The sequence below is a fragment of the Protopterus annectens genome, chromosome 10.part0 (genome assembly GCF_019279795.1).
Source record: "Protopterus annectens isolate FY-2018-M chromosome 10.part0, PAN1.0, whole genome shotgun sequence".
In the NCBI taxonomy this organism is placed as follows: domain Eukaryota; kingdom Metazoa; phylum Chordata; order Ceratodontiformes; family Protopteridae; genus Protopterus; species Protopterus annectens.
Window position 1 is genome coordinate 20,277,223 of NC_056744.1, and position 19,965 is coordinate 20,297,187.

The 19,965-nt window shown below is 40.1% G+C and overlaps 1 protein-coding gene across 7 annotated transcripts in view; it reads right to left on the bottom strand.

The window, feature by feature from the left end:
• Positions 1-19,965, bottom strand: part of LLGL2 (LLGL scribble cell polarity complex component 2) — a 2,451,001-nt gene that overhangs the window by 2,230,060 nt on the left and 200,976 nt on the right. For all 7 annotated transcript variants that reach the window (XM_044084955.1, XM_044084956.1, XM_044084957.1 and 4 more), the window contains exon 2: positions 10,138-10,289. The gene's annotated coding sequence lies outside the window, so the exon portion shown is untranslated. The remainder of the gene's footprint in view (positions 1-10,137; positions 10,290-19,965) is intronic.

Genomic DNA, 19,965 nt, shown 5'->3' on the forward strand with positions numbered 1-19,965 from the left:
GCAAAATCTGAGGGCTATTTGGTACAATCATGTCAATTCCTTGCGTCTGGTTCCAAGCACAGAATCTCTTCCATTTTTCTGCATAAGATTTTCTGGTACTGGACCTCCTGGCCTCCAAGATAACATCCATAACCACTTTAGAGAGAGGTGTGTTTTGAAAAATTACATTATCCGCCATGCTGCCAGATTTAAGGTCCTGAGTTGGCTGCGCAGGATCTGATTGTTTCATTGGGTCAGTAAGTGAGGAAGTTGAGGTAATGCCCATGCTGGGCATTGGAGTCAAGTTCCTTAGGATAGGGTACCAGTGCTGGCGAGGCCAGTCTGGGGCAATCAGTATAATTTTTGGCTTCTCTTGTCTGACCTTTAGGAGTACCTTGGGGAGGAGAGGCAGTGGGGGAAAAGGCGTATATTGTTAAGTTTTTCCAGCTGAAAGATAGAGCATCCACTTTCCATGCTTGCTTGTGATAAGTCCTTGTGCAGAATCTCTGTAGTTGGCAGTTGTGAGGGGAGGCAAATAGATCTATGTCCGGGCATCCCCAATTCCTTCTTATGTTGAAGACTCGTGGATCCAATTTCCACTCGTGGGGATCCTTGAGGTTTCTGCTTAGTTCGTCTGCCAGAGTATTTATCTTTCCTGGCAGGAATTGTGCTTGCAGATGTACTTGGTAAGTCAATGCTGTCTCCCACAAAGTCATGGCTCATCTGCAAAAGGGGTAGGAATGTGTGCCTCCCTGCTTGTTTATGTACCACATGACTGTAGTATTGTCCGTCTTTATCAGTAGTTGTCCTGGATACAGTATATCCTTGAAGGCTGTCAGGGCATTCTGATCAGCTAGCATCTCTTTTTGATTGATACGTAGATGCATTTGGATTGCGGACCATGAGCCCTGAACACATCTTCCTGCCATGTGGGCCCCCCAAGCATAATCTGATGCATCTGCTGTCAATGTTTGCCTGGCTGGGGGTACGGTGAATGGCTGCCCCTTGTTGTGGTGACAGGCCTGTGCCCACCATCAAAACTCCTGCTGTAGGCAGGGAATGAGTGTAATTATTGTTTCCAGGCTGTGGCAATGTTGAGTCCAAACACTTTTTAGATACCATTGTAGTTTCCTCATGCAGTCTTGCATATGGAATTAGCAGAATGCAGGATGCCATGAAGCCCAAAGCCTGCAGAATTTTTCTTGCAGTTAACTGGGTGTTTGTTGCCAACTTTTTGAAATAAGTAGTCAGTTGCCTTTGTCTGGCATGAGATAAGCCATCTGGGCAGTTGTATTTAAGCTTGCACCCAGGAATATTATCTCTTGGGATGGTACAAGTTTTGATTTCTTTTTGTTTACTGTGTACCATAGGCATGTTAATAATCTTTTTACAAACGCCAGATGCTGTAGTAGCATGTCCTTGTTCTCTGCTTGAATAAAGCAGACGTCCAAGTAAGGATATATTTGTATTCCTCCTTGTCTGCAAAATGCAATTACTGGTGCCAGGCATTTTGTGAAGACCCTGGGCGCAGTAGATAAGCCAAAGGGCAGTGCAGATAATTGGTAGTGCATTGAGCCAGCTATGAAACTGAGGTATCATCTGCATGATTGTCTGATTGGGACATGCAGGTAAGCCTCTTTTAGGTCTAAAGTTACAAGCCAAGCCTTCTTGCCCAGCATGGGCAGAAGCTGCTGCAAAGTCGACATTTTGAATTTTGGAATATCCAGGTATGTGTTTAGAATAGATAGGTCCAGTATTGGCCTCCAGGCTTTGTCCTTTCTGGGCACCAAGTAAAGTCTTGAGCAAAATCCTTGTCCCTGCTCTTGCTGTGGTACTTGCTGAATGGCCCTCATGTCCATGAGGGATGTAACTTGTTTTTGTGCCTCTGCCCATTGGATTTTTTGGCAGGTATGGCATACCGTTTGGCCTTGGCAGAGTGTGAAAGTGGAACCTGTAACCTTGTGACACTATGTTCAAGACCCATTTGTCCTGGGTGATTAGGTGCCAGTTTTGAGAAAAAACTGTTAGTTTTCCCCCTAAAGGAGCTGCCAGTAGATAAGTGCTTGGTGCTGGCAGGGGGGAAGTCATTGGGACTGCTTTCTGTATGGCTGTGACTCGTCTTCTCCGCTTTTGGAGGTAGAAGCACCCCATTGTTTAGACCTGTATGAGCCTTGGGGCTGGGATCTGCCTCTTTGTGGCCTGTCTGACACTAGAAAGGACCAATTCTTTGTAGGCCAGTGTCTGCTAAATCTTGGAGGCTGTACCTGTAAGAAATCCTTGACTGTCTGCATAGATTTGGCTTTGTCCTCCATTTTCTTCAACACCTCTTCTGCTTTAACACCAAACATATCATGCTGCAATGGAGCATCTAGTAATTTTGCTTTAACATGATCAGACAGATTCTGTTCCTTTAACCAAGCATGCCTCCTAATGACAGAACCCATAACAGTGCCTCTGGAGGAGGCCTCCAAAGAATCAAAACCACATTGTAAAGTATGCTTTCCAACTTGTTCAGCTGCATGCAGTAAATCCTGCATTTCTTTATTTTCTGCACATTCAGAATTTGTCGACATTATGTATTGCTGATATTTAAGCATATGAAACTGACAATTTAAAGCCCTTATAGCCAAGGTAGCAGAAGTGTAAATCTTTTTACCCCATCTGTCCAGTGCCCTGGAATCTCTGTCAGAGGAGGTAGGGTTTTTTTGCAGTGGAAGCCTTGACCCCCTTGGGACCCTGAGAGATAGTTTCTGGGTCAGCAGCAGAGTTTTTAAAAAGAAATTTGTGGGAGTCTGGAACCCTGTAGTATCTGTCCGGCTTAACAGGAGCTGGAGGTAAGGAGTCTGGAGTCAGACTGGACTCCGAAAATACATCTACAATGTCTAGCACAGGTGGAATAGCAAGGGGCCTGTGCTGAGGCAGTAAAAAAAAAAAAGTCTGAGCCTTTTCTTAGATTCCGAATAATCTTGGCACTCCCAGTGGAAATGCTCCCTCATGGTATGCAGCGTTTCCCCAAAAAAATAATCCTCAGGTGGAGAAGCTGAGGGGATAGATTCTTCAGCATCAGAATCCTCATAAGGAGGAAGAGAGTATTGCTGATCAGAAGAGGAATCAGATGAAATGGAAACCTGATCTGAAGATTCATATTCTATCTCTTGCCTAGACCTCTTGTCAGGTGGGGGATGAGAAACTCTGATCAAAGTAATCAGGTCTTCGGCCATTTTGAACATCTTGTTTTTTAGGCATGGAAGCCTGTCCATGGGGCTGTTGTACTTGTTTCTTTGTCTTTAAAGCTGCTTTAGTTTTTGCCTTTGAGGCTGAAGTCGTTTTAACATATAATTGTGAAGGCCTGAAAATGCCCTCAGAAGCCGATGCCTGCTCAGTGGCTCCAGACCCATCTGAGGAAATGGTTTCCGAAGGTCCAATACCTTGAGTTTCTGTAGGCCTGGTTGACTCCACGTGGGAATCGGTATCGGCCTGTGGCTCTAAAGTAGCGGTCGTCAGGGGCTGCAAAAGCGCCACACTGAGAACCGGCGAACCGGCCTAGAAGAAGCCTCATCATCAGTTTGGACTTCGGATGCCTGTCCTTTTCTTTGTGGTTTTTGTAAACTCCAGTAGTCGGTTGTTCTGAAGGCATTATATAATTAAATCGTCTGCCAAAGTAATGAAATGCAAAGTCAAACAGATGCTTAATACTGCGTTGGTTAAATCTAGCACAAAACCGACAATTAGCAACGTCGTGGTCAGGGCCTATGCAAGGAATACAGTAAGAATGAAAATCCTTATCAGGTATTTGCTTCCCACAAGAAATACAATTATAAACTTTTTCTGACATCGGACTGGAGCAAGAAAAAAAAAAGTTTCCCCAACGGGGTACTTGGCTTTTAATGAAGACTTTGGATCTGAAATTCAAACTTGAAAATCTCAGGAGTCTGCCGACTGGCACTTGCGAACTGCTTTTGCTTCGGGCACTGCGCGGCAAGAAAGAGTGAAGAAAATGGCATCGGCTGCATCTTTTATACTCCTGGCGCACGGACGTCAGGGAGGAGGCGACAGCAACCGACGCCGGACCTAGACTTTGGAATTCAGGCCAACTGCGGGTAGCCTGCCAGCAGGATAACTCAATTGTAATGACTGCAACAGTGAAACACGATGAACATCTGGAAAACTCAAACGAAGCTCCAAAAATAAAATTTAATCACATTCCTAACTTGCACTATGTTGTTGCTATAAGTAAGCATACAACTAACAGATCTATTCTTATTTTTTTAACCTTCAGGCTCTGGTCTATATTAGTACTAAAAGCTGGATTTGTATCTGATAGACACTGTTAAGTAATATTTAATGCAGCTCGTGTTTCCTGTTTTTGTACAGCCACGTTTTACAAAATCTTTAGCCAACAGGTCTAATTGCTTATGCATCCAATGGTCACTAGTATTTAACTTTGCTACCCTATACATCTAGTTCTTAACGATGTTACGAAAAATGTGTTGAGGGTGCATGCCACTACGGTGTAAATAATTTTTCTTTACTTCCTTCCTATACATCTCAGTTTGTCGAACATTAGTTTGATCACGTATTAAAATAAATCTAAGAAAGATATGATCTCATGAAAAATTCTTGTTTAAATCTCAGATATGGGGTTGTTGTATTAATATAGTCAAGAAAATGATTTAAAGTTATCTCATCACCTTCCCAAATGGCAAAGAGGTCATCAACAAATCTAGTATAAAAACGCAATTCTTAAATGGATTATCCAGTGATAACACATCTTTCTTCCAACATATACATAATGTTTGCATATGTGTTCGTGACAGGCGTACCCATCGTGACACCTTTAACTTGATTAAACAAATTAGTACTAAACAAAAACATTATTCTCAAGTATCAAAGATAGCAAAATATATATCAACTATATTGTATCCAAGTCATACTCAGAATATCTAGTTAAAAAACGATTTTACTTAATGAATCCCAGATTCATGGGGAATGACCGTAAACAGAGTCTACATCTAAGGTTAAATAAATTTCATATATTCTCCTATATACCCTTTTTTGTTCCATCCATAAAGTTAACCTATTATTATCTTTTAAAACTGTGGGAACTTTATCAAGTAGTGGTCTTAGCTGCGCCTCTAAATATTTAGACAGAGGTTCTGTTACCCACCCTCGTGCAGAGACAAAAGGTCTCATTGGTGGGTCTATCCGTTGAGTTGTGCAGCTCCCTTATATAACATCTTAAACCGCTACGAAAATCACCTGTATGTTATAGGAGGGGATTGGAACACAGTAAGAGATCCTATCGCTGATGGACTGAATAAAGGGAAACTACATAATATCCAGGAGCTGGCAGCACTGATGGAATTGAAAAATGACTGGGTCTTGATAGACACTCATTACCTTCCAGGAAGATACTACCCTAGCAAAATATACTTACTACTCGAATTCTCACAAATCATGGTCAAGAATAGAATTTTTCTTCATATCAGATTTTTACTTAAAAATGAACATAGAATACTCAGATGACCTAGATACCTGACCATTAAAAAATTACGCTCAAAATACTAAAGCCCCCAGATAATAAGTTTAAGATAAAAAAATTTAACTGGACCCCGAACCCTAATATTCTCCAGAAAAATGATGCCAAACAAGAAATTCTTGACACTCTAACAGCTATGTACAATCAAACAGGTCAAACTCAGATCCCAGTAGATGAGCAATGGGTGGAATGTAAAGCACAAATAAGAGGGATTCTTATTAAATAGGCAGCTTACTATAAAATGATACAAAATGAGAAAACATAACTCATAAGATAAAGAAAAATCAACTTATAAAGAGGACAAAAACATGGAAGAAAATTTACTAAAATTACAAAAGGAACTATACATGCTATATGGGGAAAAATACTCATTTACTGAAATGTGTATCCTTGCTAAATGTTCAGAATGGTCTCAAGGACCCTCCAAAACCGTAGCCAGGCTAATCAAAGTAAACCCCTCCCCCTTTCATCACAGAAATTCACTATGAAAACAAAGGTGTACCACACCAGTTACGAAATTATTAAATTATATGAATCCTTATATTCCCAATTATATGGACCTACAAACCAATATACTGGAGAGATCCAAAATTTTAAGTAATATTCAATTTCCTTAACTGTCACAGCACCAAGTAACCTTACTGGAAATTCCAATAACTCACAAAGAAATTTTAAGTACCACCCAAAACCTTAAGAAAGGGAAAACTCCAGGCCCAGATGGCTTTACAGCGGATTTCTTCAAAATGTTTGACCAAAAATTAACCGCAACTCTTTTGCAAGTCTATAACCATATTATTCAAGAGGGAATTACTGACTTATATTTAAACAACTCCAAAACAATACTAATCCCTAAAGATAACTCTGCAGACATAACCCATGGAATTACAGACCGATATCACTCATTAATATAGATATAAAGATTCTAACTTGACACTGGCAAATAGACTGAAAAAAGTGATAAAAAATATAATATCACTAGGACAGGCAGGATTCACATAAGGGAGACAGGTACATAACACATTAACACTGCATACACTTCTGTTACTATCTAAATGCCAAAATATACCAGCATACATCCTGACAATTGATACCTCCAAAGCCTTCGAAAGGGTAAATTTGAACTTATTTGAGACCCTACCTTACTTTAATATTCCACAGAACTTTATAAGTGCGATCCAGAAAATCTATGAAAATTCTAGGATAACATTACAGGTTAATAAATTTAATTCATCCTCTATTAAAATTCTGAATGCCACAAGACAAGGATGCCCACTCTCGCTGTATCTTTTTAACTTAAATATAGAGCCTCTTCTCCTGTCGCTGGCTCAAAACACATACAACATGCCGAGTAGCTACATCAAAACATATTTCTTTCAGCATTTGCTGATGATCTCAATATATACTTTTCACTCCCATACACAGATACGGAAAAGATTTTAGAAACAATAGCTCAATTTTCAAGATTTGCTAATTACAAAACCAACCCAAATAAATCCTCCATATTCCCAATAAACTTTGCAAGACATAATGAAACTTACTTCCTCCTCTCTGAAATTAAATTAAACCATCATTTAAAATACTTGGGGATCACTTTTTGGGCTGCTCGGCATATCTTTTACCGTGAAACTATTGAAAAAGTTTGGATACTGAACAAGATATTTCCAGATGGAATAACTTAAAATTACCCTTTCTTTCAAAGGTGGCTATAATAAAAATTAATACATTACCACGGCTCCTTTTCCAGCTTGCTGCAACCAACCTCACTAACAGCAAAAATTTTTTTTGAGAAACTTAATACATGGCTGGCCAAATTCATATGGTTTCCCAAGTTTGTTAGGCTAAGCTATAATAAGCTTATATGTCTAAAACAGAGTGGGTTGTGGATCTTAGAATTTACTATGAGATCCTTGAACCTAATCAAATACTTGTCGTCTCAGAATACATCAAATAGCAGCTGGACTCCACCATGGATAAAGATATGGCACAGTTATTTACTTCAACTTAATATAAATCCTAAGGCTGCTCCCTTTCTATGTAAAAAGATTCTATTAAACGTTAAAATATTCACACGATTTTAGAAACACCAACTTTACACAATACAAAAGCTAATCAAATCTGTAAATTTAACTAAGGCATTCTGCTCACACCAGCCAATATATCTAAACCCAAAATTAAGAATGAATGGAGAAATGATAAATTTGTCTACCTATCCTCTTAAAGATAAAACACCCTGGGACTACTACGATAAAAAAGAGAAATAACATTTACTGAACTTAGAAATATTTGGAATCTGCCCAAATGTTACTGAATAATTCTGAGACAAATTAGGAAGATTTGTAATATACTCAGAGATCACCAACCAGTAGAGAAATTGAAAGGTTTAATTATAAGTTGCTTCTCCAAGCCCTCACAATGAAACGCAAGATGTTACTCATACAAAATGATTATAACCATCAGATTTCAATCAAACATTCTCTTTGCTAAATACTGAGAAGCATATACGCAGGACTTAAACATACAGAAATTACAAACTATAGCCAATACGTTGAAACTGACCCCTTACAAAAAGCAATGCACTCAGCTCATGATTGTAAATAATGCATACTTGTCTCCAAAAAATGCTCAAATTCAGTCCAACAATCCCCAGTATATGCTCCTGTGTCCACAAATTATGGTGCTCATTGACGGTACAACTTGAGAGAATGGTTATGAAAAAACAACCCTATCCTGGAAATTTACACTTTTACATATACCCCCCTGAACATATCGGAAGATAGGATGCACATTCTAAACTACACTGTTCTCCTTACTCAAGTTATACATTACTCAAAATTGGACAGACAAAACACTAACTTCTTGGGATGGCTTTAAGAAAATGGCAATAAGATACATTACTGCATATAAATGCATAATCACTAATGTAACTAAAAGAGCCCACCTCAAACATTATTGTGATACTCTCCTAAACCATATTTTCCAGACTTAAGGAGAAAAACAAATTACAATAATACTAATTAAGATATATAATAAGAAAGATTATAAACTTGGACTGCAGTGGTGGTGCTGCGGTAGCGTTGTCGCCTCATAGCAAGACGTTGTCCCATTCTATTCTCAGCTAGAGCGTCTTCTGTGTGGAGGCATACATGAATGGGGCAAGCCTTCGTTGAAGGTTGCGCGTCAGGGCTGGTAACCCTGTACATAAAAAAAAATCCACTACCAATCAGCGGACAGGAGTTCTGCTGTGGCGACCCCTAACCGGGAAAAGCCGAAAGACATAAAACAAAACTGAATGATTCTAGCCAATAACCAGTAAATTGGACATACTCTTAGGAACTCATATTCTTTATGGATAATAGGATTTACCGAAGGAGGGGTTAAAAAAAAAAAAAAGAGAGACTCTCAGCGCTTTTGTATACCGTTCTGAAACGGTTGTATGCTAGGGTGTGATTTTTTTTTTTTTTTGTAAATCCTAACAGGGTGCAGTAGTGGTGCTGCGGTAGCGTTGCCGCCTCACAGCAAGACGTTGTCCCGTTAGATTCCCAGCTAGAGCGTCTTTTGTGTGGAGGCATGCGTGAATGAGCGTGCCTTCGTTGAAGGTTGTGCATCAGGGCTGGTAACTCTGCACGTAAAAATCCACTACCAAACATTAGCGGACCGGAGTTTCGCTGTGGCGACCCCTAACCGGGATAAGCCGAAAGACGCAACATTATAAGGTAAACAAAGGCACACTGCTGTGAACCCTACAGCTATCATATGCACCTAAACGTTAAGCAGAATTGTCCATCAACATAAATGCTCTGTAATGTACGAACTAGTAATTGCACAAATGTTTTTTGTATGTGACTTAATGAAAATTTGAAAATAAATATATTTGAAAACAAAAATTTTTGTATGGCCCAAAATTAAATATGACTAACAAACTTATGTAAAACACTATGGAGATCATTGTTAATGAAGAAAAAATTCTCAAATTCATACAAACTCATAACTTCAATGAGATTCCAAGATGACACACTCTTTTCCAATTAATGGACTGACTTGGATCCAAGTCGCATCTAACCATATAACCCAATCTACTCTACCCAAATAACCTCAAAATATATCCCATTTAAAAAACTTAGCTACACACAACTTATGATATTAAACAATCCGTATCTTTTCCCACCTCTATTAAATAAATTCTACACTTCAACTTCACTGTTCTGTACATAGTATTTTCTAACTTAGCATTCTCTAATATTAATGCAGTGATAGCTACTGGCCCTTTTGCAAGAGAAACTCAAAAAGTAGCATTTTAGAACACCTCATTCTTTTCTCTATTCCAAAAAAAAATCAGTAGGACTTACCTAAAACATTTTCTTAACACTGCATTTTTCATCTCAAGTACTACTAACTTCTGCTGTACACACAACTCCAGGTTATCCCCATTAAATAAGACCAGCCCTAGGAGCCAGAATGTGTCTTGTAAACTAGTTTACCTGGTGATCTGGATTTAAAAAAAAACTATACTATCTGACTGGATATAAATGATTTAGACATAATACTGCTGCTTATTTTCAGAAAACTGATGTGCACTGTAAATAGCTACCAATGCATAAAACATAACTTAAAAAACTTACGTCCTTAAGATTCACCTCTGGCTGATAAACACTTGCTTCTGCTGCATTAGTGATGGCTTGATTCAACACGACATAAGAGAAGTTACAAAATCCATATTGCACCAACAGCGGGCGTTAATCAAAAAGCTTCATCTCAGGCAGTACTCTGTACACTACAAAAAGACAAAATAAATTTAATTTGGAATGCAAACAGCCCACTCTTGAATAGTCCGTGATTCTCAAAACAATGTGTAATGTGGCTAAACAACTGAAAGAAGTGGCAAGAATACTACTTGCTGAAATCCTGGAAGACATTCCAGTTATCCAATAGGGAAATTGTATTCTCACTTTAGAATCCCCCAAGTTCACAATATGAATCAGCAATTTAAAATTTTTAAAGCGACTAAAAAAATATCCCTTTACACCACAGTGCTGGCAAAGCCACAACTATGCCCCAAATAACCAGGGTTCAATTTGCAGCACAGGGCATCTAAGGAGATGGCAGAAAGTGATGGGGATGCATATCCTAGCAGTGGGGGGGTGTTCATTTGGGTATTTCCTGTGGGGATAAAGTGTCACTAGAGTGGCTAAGCCCTCAAACACAGGTGAGGGGGTGGGTATGGAGGAAATTAGAGCATATCATTACAACCTCCCATGGCAGCAAGGATGACATCTGGTCCCAGGACACACTAAAGATCCTTGCTGGCTCCAACACTAGCAGAACAGTCCATGGGAGATTAGGGGAGGTAGGAACCTTCAAAGTAGGACAGGGGCATTGAGACAGCCAATCTACATGAGGGGGGATTTATCAATAGATTTGCCCTACATTAACAATTACTTTTAAATACTTAAACGTATATAATTTACCATTATTCTGTTAAGCAATCCCCTCAACACTATTACAGCAATCATCTCAGTATGTTAAACTTGCCCAGGAGGCAAAATACAATTTACTTTTATTTAATCATTCATTTTTTTTAACATCTAAAACCTAGGCTCACACTAAGACAATAAGCAGCTCAAACTCATGCCTATGGGCTAGTACAGTAAACCAGCAGAGATTACAGTGCGCTTTAAAAAAAAAAATAATGCCACATTCAGTTAGTACGTCTGTACAAGCAGTGCCACAATAGCAGTTAAAAAAAATTCTAGCAGCACTAAACCTTAACTACAATCAAAATACCAGGATTTCCAAAATGGCTGCACAAAGATCAGCTTAATTTCAACTCTCTGTGTGAAAAACTGAGACGAGGGAGCCTGTGAAACTAAGTTAAGGTAAAATTCAGTTACCAGCCAGTAAGTACACTGCCAGGACTGCCAGTATAGAAGAAATTTGGAGAACTGTAAAGAAAATAGAAAAGGTCAAGAGAAAACATTGGCTGGGAAGAAACCTGCAGCGTATCACCAAAAAGCAGTTCAGATAGCTTCTAGTAATTTAGAGGGAAAAAATAAATGAAACATTGAACGGATACAATCAATTCATATTACAAAACAATGGTACAATAGAAGCTTTAACTACCTATTCAGATGAAATGATAAAACTGCAAAAAATCTGTGACTGAAATGAAGTGAAGTGAAGGATGGCTGATTTTGAGGCTTCTCAAGAAAAGTCACTTCAAAAATAATAAGACAAAGCACACAGAGAAAACCTAAGATTCTCTGCTGTAGCAGGAAAACTGGAAAGAACAGACTACATTAATTTTAAGGACAGCACAAGCCAACAACTGGATTGGTGTTCTACAGCAGGATTTGTTAACTGAAACAGCAGAGAGTGTATGCTACAAAGCTGACCATGCGAAAGCAGCCATAAACTGCATTAGTAAAGATGCAATCATAGCAAAGGGAGTTGATCCTGTTACAGAAAGAACAAATATTAAAAATTGGGGACAGCAAAGTGTTTTGTGGAAAATGATTCACTGTCTATCAGGCAGGGAATCATTTTCCACGAACACTTTGCTGTCCCCAATTTTTAATATTTGTGGAAAATGATTCACTGTCTATCAGGCAGATAAGCAAATTTAGCCAATCACTCGAGGAATGTTCATAGGCAGGTGTGAGATTCAAGTTGTCATATCTAGTTGTTTTCAGAATATCTTTTCCTGGAGGAGCAAATACATTTTTGAATGCAGAACTAGAGAAAGAAGCTACACTTTATCCAACAAAATGTGAGCCAGTGAGTAGAAGGGAACTCTGTCCACATTCCTCTGAAAATAAAGCTTAGAGAGACTATGCCAGTGAAACATTCTCCAGTTTTTAAAAGTAAAATGTTTGACAGAGAGAGCAGTTGACTACGAGAATCAGTCATACCTTGGACATGCACCAGAGTCTGGTGCTGGGAGATGGAGGCCAGCAACACTAAAATTAATGAACAAACAGGAGACTATAAAGCATCAATCACATTTGTGAAATACGGCTTTGCGAAAAAGTGTCTGAAAAAGACTAGAATTTTACTGACTTTGTTAAATCTTGTGGGTGGACTGTAAAGCATATACCCCACTTCGTCATTAATATTTAGGAGGAAAATACAGTGGGGAGAACTACCAATTAAAATGATTTTCATTCTTATTACTAAATTTTCAACAATTCATGTTATATAAACTGCCTGTTATATAGTAAAGCAGTTTTGAATAGAGTGCAGCCACTGGTACTTTAAATGTGTGAGTGCTGGGGCAGGGGTTTACTTTTCAGAGACTCCACTTGTTTTCTTAAAATATCTTTCACATGTACAAGTGCTTGTTCTTAGTTTTAAGAAATATTGGCTTTACACTATAAGAAGAAATGTACATCTGTTCAGCCTTTCTTTTATGTTAATATAGTGGTGCGATCTTGGGGCAACAGTGTAAAAGTATACCGACGCATTACCATTAAAATTATTTATTTCATTTTACATTTGTTAACCCGGTTAGTCTGGCAGAGTTTTTGGCTCATTTTCAGCCGAGACCCGGGGAGAAAAGCTCCTCTGGAGTAGAAAACAATTTATTAAATGTTAGTAATATAGTAGTAATAGTAAAAGTAATTCCAGTGTTTACAAGGGAGTACGTCCCTAAATTAATGTCTTGCAGAAGTGAGGGCTACCAGCAAGACTGTTTTCCATGTGCACATCTGCAGTGATGCCAAAGTGTCTGGTTCAAATGGAGATATCGCAAGTTTTTCCACGATATAGTGCAGGTCCCAGGGTGGTGGAGTAGGCTTTGTGGGAGGTCTTGTGTGTAACACCCCTTTTAAGAACAATTTTACATTGAACCTGGAGAGTAAAGAAGATTCCAAGGGTAGGCAGGCAGGGAAAGCAGAGAGGTGTACTTTCACAGAAGATTATGAAAGGTCTGCTTTAATCAATTCACACACAAGCTAAGACTAAAGGGATATCCACTAGAAGGGGGTCCTTATATCTTTAGAGACATCATATGAAGAATCTCTGCCATTTAGAAATGTAGGATCTCCTTATATTAGGTTTCCTGGCCTCCTGCAGGACAGAGAGCATGTGTTCTATGTAGTGGTGTCTTAAGGGTACTAGAGGTTTATCACCCAGAGAGTTAAGCTCAGCATCTCTAGGTGTGGATGAATGAGAGTTCCCTTCTATTGTACGAGTAGGTCCATCTTGTGAGGTAAATTGTGGTGACTGCCCTTGGCAAGTGACTGTAGAAGGAGGAACCAATGCTGCCTTGGCCAGTAGGGAGTCAGCAGCAAGATTTTTGGCATCTCTCTCCTGACCTTCAGGAGGACTTTCTGAATGAGAGGAAGGGTGGAAAGGCATACAGATACTGTCCCTTCCATGAGATGGTGAAAGCGTCTACTCTGCAAGATAGTGAAAGAGATGTTTGGTAAAGAATTTTGTCAGTTGTCTGCTCGGGGGGAGGGGGCAAACATCTACTTCAGGGGTATCCCATCGGTGGATAATGTCTAGGAAAATTTCCCTGTGCAACATCCACTCATGATGTAGGGAGAATTAGCTGTTTATGACATCTGCCTGCTGGTTGTCCTGGGAAGGGATGTATGCTGCCTGTAGGGATATGTTGTTCTGTGAGGCTAACTTCCAAATTTGCATTGCCAGCCTGCACAGGGAGGTAGGACCTGGTTCCCCCCTTTTTGTTGATGTACCACATGACAGTGGTGTTGTCTGTGAAGATTTGCAGCAGGCCTGGCTGAAGGATAGGAAGAAAGGCCTTCAGGGCTAACAGAACCGCTGTCATTTCCCTGACCTTTTTTTTTTTTTTTTTTTTTTTTTTTTTAGGAGGGAGGTCTGCTGAGGTGCTTGTACCTTAAATCCCTTCACATTAGTCCTCCAGCTCAGATATGAAGCATCTGTGTGCATGTGTTGAGCTGGTGTGGGTGTGTGAGAGGAAGGCCAGGATTCCTTTGAAATTGTTGTATCCACCACCTTAGATCGGTCTGTAAACAAAGGAAGGAAAGGTATTTGGGAGTTTAAAGGATGGCTGTGCTGAAACTATACATTCTTTAAGTACCACTGAATTTTCCTCATGTGCATCCTGGCTAGGGGAAGCATGTCAATGGTGGCTGCCATAAGACCCAGGAGAAGCAAGAACGGTCCTGCTGACACCTGGTCTGTGTGGAGAAAGTCCTGGAAATGATTTGTCAGAAACGCAACTTTTTCTTGGGGGCAAAAATGCCTTTCTGTCCAGATCCTGCACCCTAGGAAGACCTTGTCTTGATCTGGGGATAGGGATGATTTGGGGAGGTTCAGACTGAAACCTAGTCCCTGAAGCAGGGACATAAAGAACTGGAAATGTTTGAGGATTGCCTCTTGTTCTGCTAAAATGAGGATATCATCCAAGTATGGATAGATATGTATGCCCTTGGTCCTGTAGAATACTATGGTAAAAACTCTTGATGCAATGGGCAAACCAAAGGGCAAGGCAGTAAATTGAAATGAGAGCAGGTGCCAACACACCGTAAGTATTTTCTGTAGTTTGAGTGTTATGAGGATGTGGAGGTAAGCCGCCTTCAGGTCTAAAGTGGCCATGAAAGCAGGTGGTGGCAGCAGTGGAAGCAGGGTCTGTAGAGATAGCACTCTGAAAGAGGGGACTTTCAGAAAAAGATTTAGGGCAGATAAGTCTGGGATAGGTCTCCTTGGTCCATCCTTTTTTGGCACTAGGAAAAGTCTGGAGTAGAAACCTTTTCCTTCTTGTCCTAATGGGACAGGTTCTATGGTGCCTTGAGCCCATAGGTTCTGTATCATGTGAGGAATTATGTGGAGTTGTTTTTTTGGTGGGAAAGGAATGCCCTGAAGGTAAAGTTTTCCTGCCAGGATAGGAAATATCAGTTTTCTGCTACTGCCAACACCCAGTTGTCTGAAGTGATTTCTTTCCAGAGGGGTAGACAATGGAAGACAGGGGAATTAGGGCAAAACCGTCATGCATTGTTGCCATTATTTCTGTCTTGAAAGGATAGTCTTTGGAGGTGGCAGAGAAGAGGTAGTCCTTAAGAGAGGTTATCTCCTCTTGCTTCTCCTGTCCCTACTAGAGGAAGGAGGGCCCGTAGAAGGATCCCTTCTGACACCGAATGTCTTAGCAGGATAGTTTCTGTAGAACTTGGGTATGGGTGAGACCAGCAATACTTTCCTGTAACTCTCTGCTTTTTTCTTGCAGATTTTTAAAAATTTCTGCAGATTTCCTTCCAAATAGGAGGTTATTGTCAACTGGGCAATCCAGGATTTTTAAGTCCTCTGGTAGAGGTTGGAGTCTGTGCCAGGAGTATCTACACATAACCGATTCCGTTGCAGGTGATCTAACAGAGGCTTCTGCTGCATCATAACTACAAATTATAGAATGCCTGGGCACCTGGGATGCCATGGAAAGCTTAGACACTACCTCGGTTTTGTTAGGGGAATCAGGCAGGGAGTTGATAAGCGTACTAGCCTTGGAAACAAGTCCAAGGAAAATTTAACGATAACGTATTTGATAGTTAATAGCTCTGAAGGCCACGGTAGAGGAAGTAAACATTTTCTTACCCAGCCTATCCATAACTGTACTGTCTTTATCCAAAGGTATCAGCAGAGTAAGGGAGTATCCTAGATTGTCTATCTGGGGCCACAGTTATAACAGCAGGGTCGATCAAAAGGGGCTTAACAAGGAATTTCTGGTCCTGAGGCACTTTGTAGAAACGGTCCAGTGTCTTTGGGGCTGATGGCTGTGAGTTAGGATTCTTAGAGCAAGAAGCAAAAGAATCAAGGCTAGCAGGCATCACCAGTGGAATGGCTGATGGGGAAGGTGATTCAAGCTGCAGCAGTTCAAACTACCTTTGAGTTTCTGATATTAAAGAAGAATCCCATTTGAAGTATTCCTTAACTCTGGTGATGGCTTCACCAAAAGTAATGCCCTCTGTAGGGGAGTCTCCTTCAAAAGGATGGTCATGTGGAGAATAATATTCCAGGGGTGAGGCTATTTGTGAAATACAGGAAATAGACTACTCAGAACCAGATGACTGGGCCTCTTCATCTTCTTCCTGTGGGGTAGGAAGGAGTGAGGCAGCAGAGGTAGGCCTTGGATTGAGCAAAGGAATGGAGGGGGTTGATGATGGTGTAGACCTTAGGGCAATGAAGGCCTGCATCAGAGATGGAGCAAAAGACCGCCACTCAGGCTGACTATCAAGCAGGCTAGATAAATGCTTAGTTTTTTGTTTTCTTTTTTCTTTTAGAAGTAGCTTTTAGAGATGGGCTAGGCCTAACCTCATGAGACTTAGCTGCTGAAAGAGCCACAGGCTCGTGAGATCCTGAAGAGCATCCGATAGAACCTGAAATAACTCCACAAACGTGCTAGCCAGTGCTTAGTGTACAGCTACAGCGAGGGAGGCCGCATAGAAGCGGACAGCTCTAACAGGCATCCCTCAAACCCCTATATCGGCAGTTGGCGGGGCATCATACAACGGAGAAGCAGTGGTGACAGTTAGTGAAACTTTGGCCTTTTTATTTGGGAGTTATATCGGATCAGCCCATTCTGGATCCATCCTAAGGGATAGTTTAAGCCACTGATTTTCTAAATACAAGGTAAGGGCATCCCAGCAGATTCTAAGGGTTTTAGAGATGAATAATTGGCAGATGGCGTAGAAAGCATGTTCATTTTCCCAGCCAAGACAGAAGATGCAACAGTCGTGGGAGTCTTTATGCGGAATTTGAGATCTGCATCAACATTTATTTTTCCTAGTTCACACTGGCTAAAGTGAAGGCAGCTAACCAAGCTTCAAGCAACAAAGTAAGAAATCCCCAATGAGATACTTCGCTTTAGATGTCTTGATTGGCAAGAGCAAGAGATCGATAACTGACATTTGACTGCGGCAGAAAAGTTCTGAGGTCTGTGAAGGCGGACATCACATTTAAGGCCCCTGGTTTATGGCCCTTTATGTGACGTCCCATGCACCTACAGCAACCATACTGTAAGCTTTTGTATAGGAGCAGATGTTTGGATCGCCTGAGGCGGAGAATCCCACAGTATGAATACTGCAAACATGAGAACAGAAGGACATCACATGGTACTCCTTTGGAAATCTGGAAGTCAAAAGGGAAGAAACTGATACAGATGTGGGAGACTGTAACAGTATTTTGAAAGAACTGGAAGCACCAGCATCTTAAAAGAAAGCTGTTGTAGCTGTATTACTCAAAGAGGGTAAAAGACCCATTAGACCCAGCCTCATATTTTAAGCCACGATTATAAATGCTTATGTCTATACTAGTTAGAAAAGCAAAGGAGTTGCCAAATTTGATAGACATTCAATGTTTTTTTTTTTATTTTGGGGGGGGGCATCAAACAAGTGACAACATTAAAAGATTTATAATGATCCAGAAGGAAACAAAGCAAAAAAATACGTAACGCTACAGTTGGTGGGTCTTTAAGATAGAACTTGACAAAGGAAGCCGGTTCTTTTTGAGTACAGCAATGAAAACATACGCATTCCCTGATACAATAATAAGGTTAATTAGGAGGATAAATGAAGAATCGGATGCAAGAGTTAAAGTGGAAGGGTATCTCTCCAATAAATAAGTAAGAACAGTAGTCCGCAAAGGCTGAGGTGGCTTTAATAAAACAATGAAACAACAATAATACAACAAAGTATAAAAAGGTGAACTTTGGACTGCAGATTAGAAACTGCCTTCCCTATCAGGGACTTAAACAGTACATGCAAGAGAAAGGGTATGGGAGTCACAAGGGAAAGATTTTTTTCTGACAGAGTTTTCAGTCAAATCCAGGACAGAAGCTGCTGTCAAAATGGGGATAATCAGGCATATAAAATATTGGATGACAGTCGAGAGTGGAAAAGCAATTTACAAGGGAACAATAAAATGGCGCACACACACAAACACACACATATTATATATATATATATATATATATATATATATATATATATATATATATATATATATACACACACATATACATATACACACACACACACACATTATATATCTATATATATATATATATCTATATATATCTATATATATCTATATATATATATATATATATATATATATATATATATCTATATATCTATATATCTATATATCTATATATATATCTATATATATATATATATATATATATATATATATATATATATATATATATATATATAGTTTCATAGTTTAGTACTAGGCTATCTGCCCTGGGGCATTTGTAAGCCTAGCCATAGTGATGTGGCTTTCGCCACCCCATGAAATGGTACAAAAATGCACAAAAATGCACAGAATAGATTTAGAATACTATGCCTCCGTCTAGTAGTGACACAATGAAGGCCCCCTTATATAATAGAATTAGTTTACTGTGCCCCTGTCTAGCAGTGACAGATGTGACCCCTGGGGTAAACTTACGATCTCCCATCCACTCATCAAGATTTCTCTTGAAGAGAGTCAGTGAGGGGCTCTGCCTAACATGAACTGGGATCTTGTTCCAAAGCATGGGAAGCCTCTGGGTTATGAATCTATCCGTCCAGCATGTCTTATTCATACTTGTGCCGAGATTTAAATCTTTAGCTCTCGTGGTCCTGATAGATTTGGATTTTTTGAGGTGGAGCATGTCCATCAGATCCTGATTGGACATGGCCTTGTACATCAGGCAGAGATCACCTCTGAGCAGGCAGTATGCTACTGACTAGAGCTGGAGTTTCTTTAGTCTGGCAGAATAAGACATATGTTTGAGACCGTTGATCCTCTTGGTGAGGTACTTTTGTGGTCTCTCCAGCTGTTGCAAATGCCGGGTGAGGTACATACTAAATGAGGCATTGTACTCAATCATGGGTCTGATGAGGGAGGAGTATAGGGGTACAATGACATCCTTGGATCTGGATGTGAATCCCTTCATGATGGTGTGCAAGGTAGAATGTTTTTCTAACCACTTTGGCAACGTGGGTGTCAAATAAGAGGTCACTGTCGACTTGGGTCCCTAGGTCTCTGATTACATTTTCCGTACTCAGTGGGTTGCTGTCTATGTGATAATTTGTGGGTACTTTGTTTTTCCCAAAGGGGATGACTATACATTTTTTGGCATTTAGTTTAAGGCTGTGACTCCGGCACCAGTTGTCCGTTTCTGTGAGGCCTTTAATAGGATGCATCTGTCTGCTGGCGTATCGACTATGGCGCCTAGTTTGCAATCATCTGCGAACTTTGTCAGCCACAACCCTCCCATGTTTGCTTTAACATCTGAGAAATAAATGCCGAACAAGAGGGATCCCAGGACAGATCCCTGTGGGACACCACTTGTGACTGGCTTTGAGTCTGACATTGCTCCAGCGATTTTAACTTTATGGGTTCTGTCCTTTAGCCAGTTTGCAACCCATCTAGTGACATAAGGGTTTACGTTTAAGCTGGTGAGCTTACCTACGATGCCTGAGTGGGGT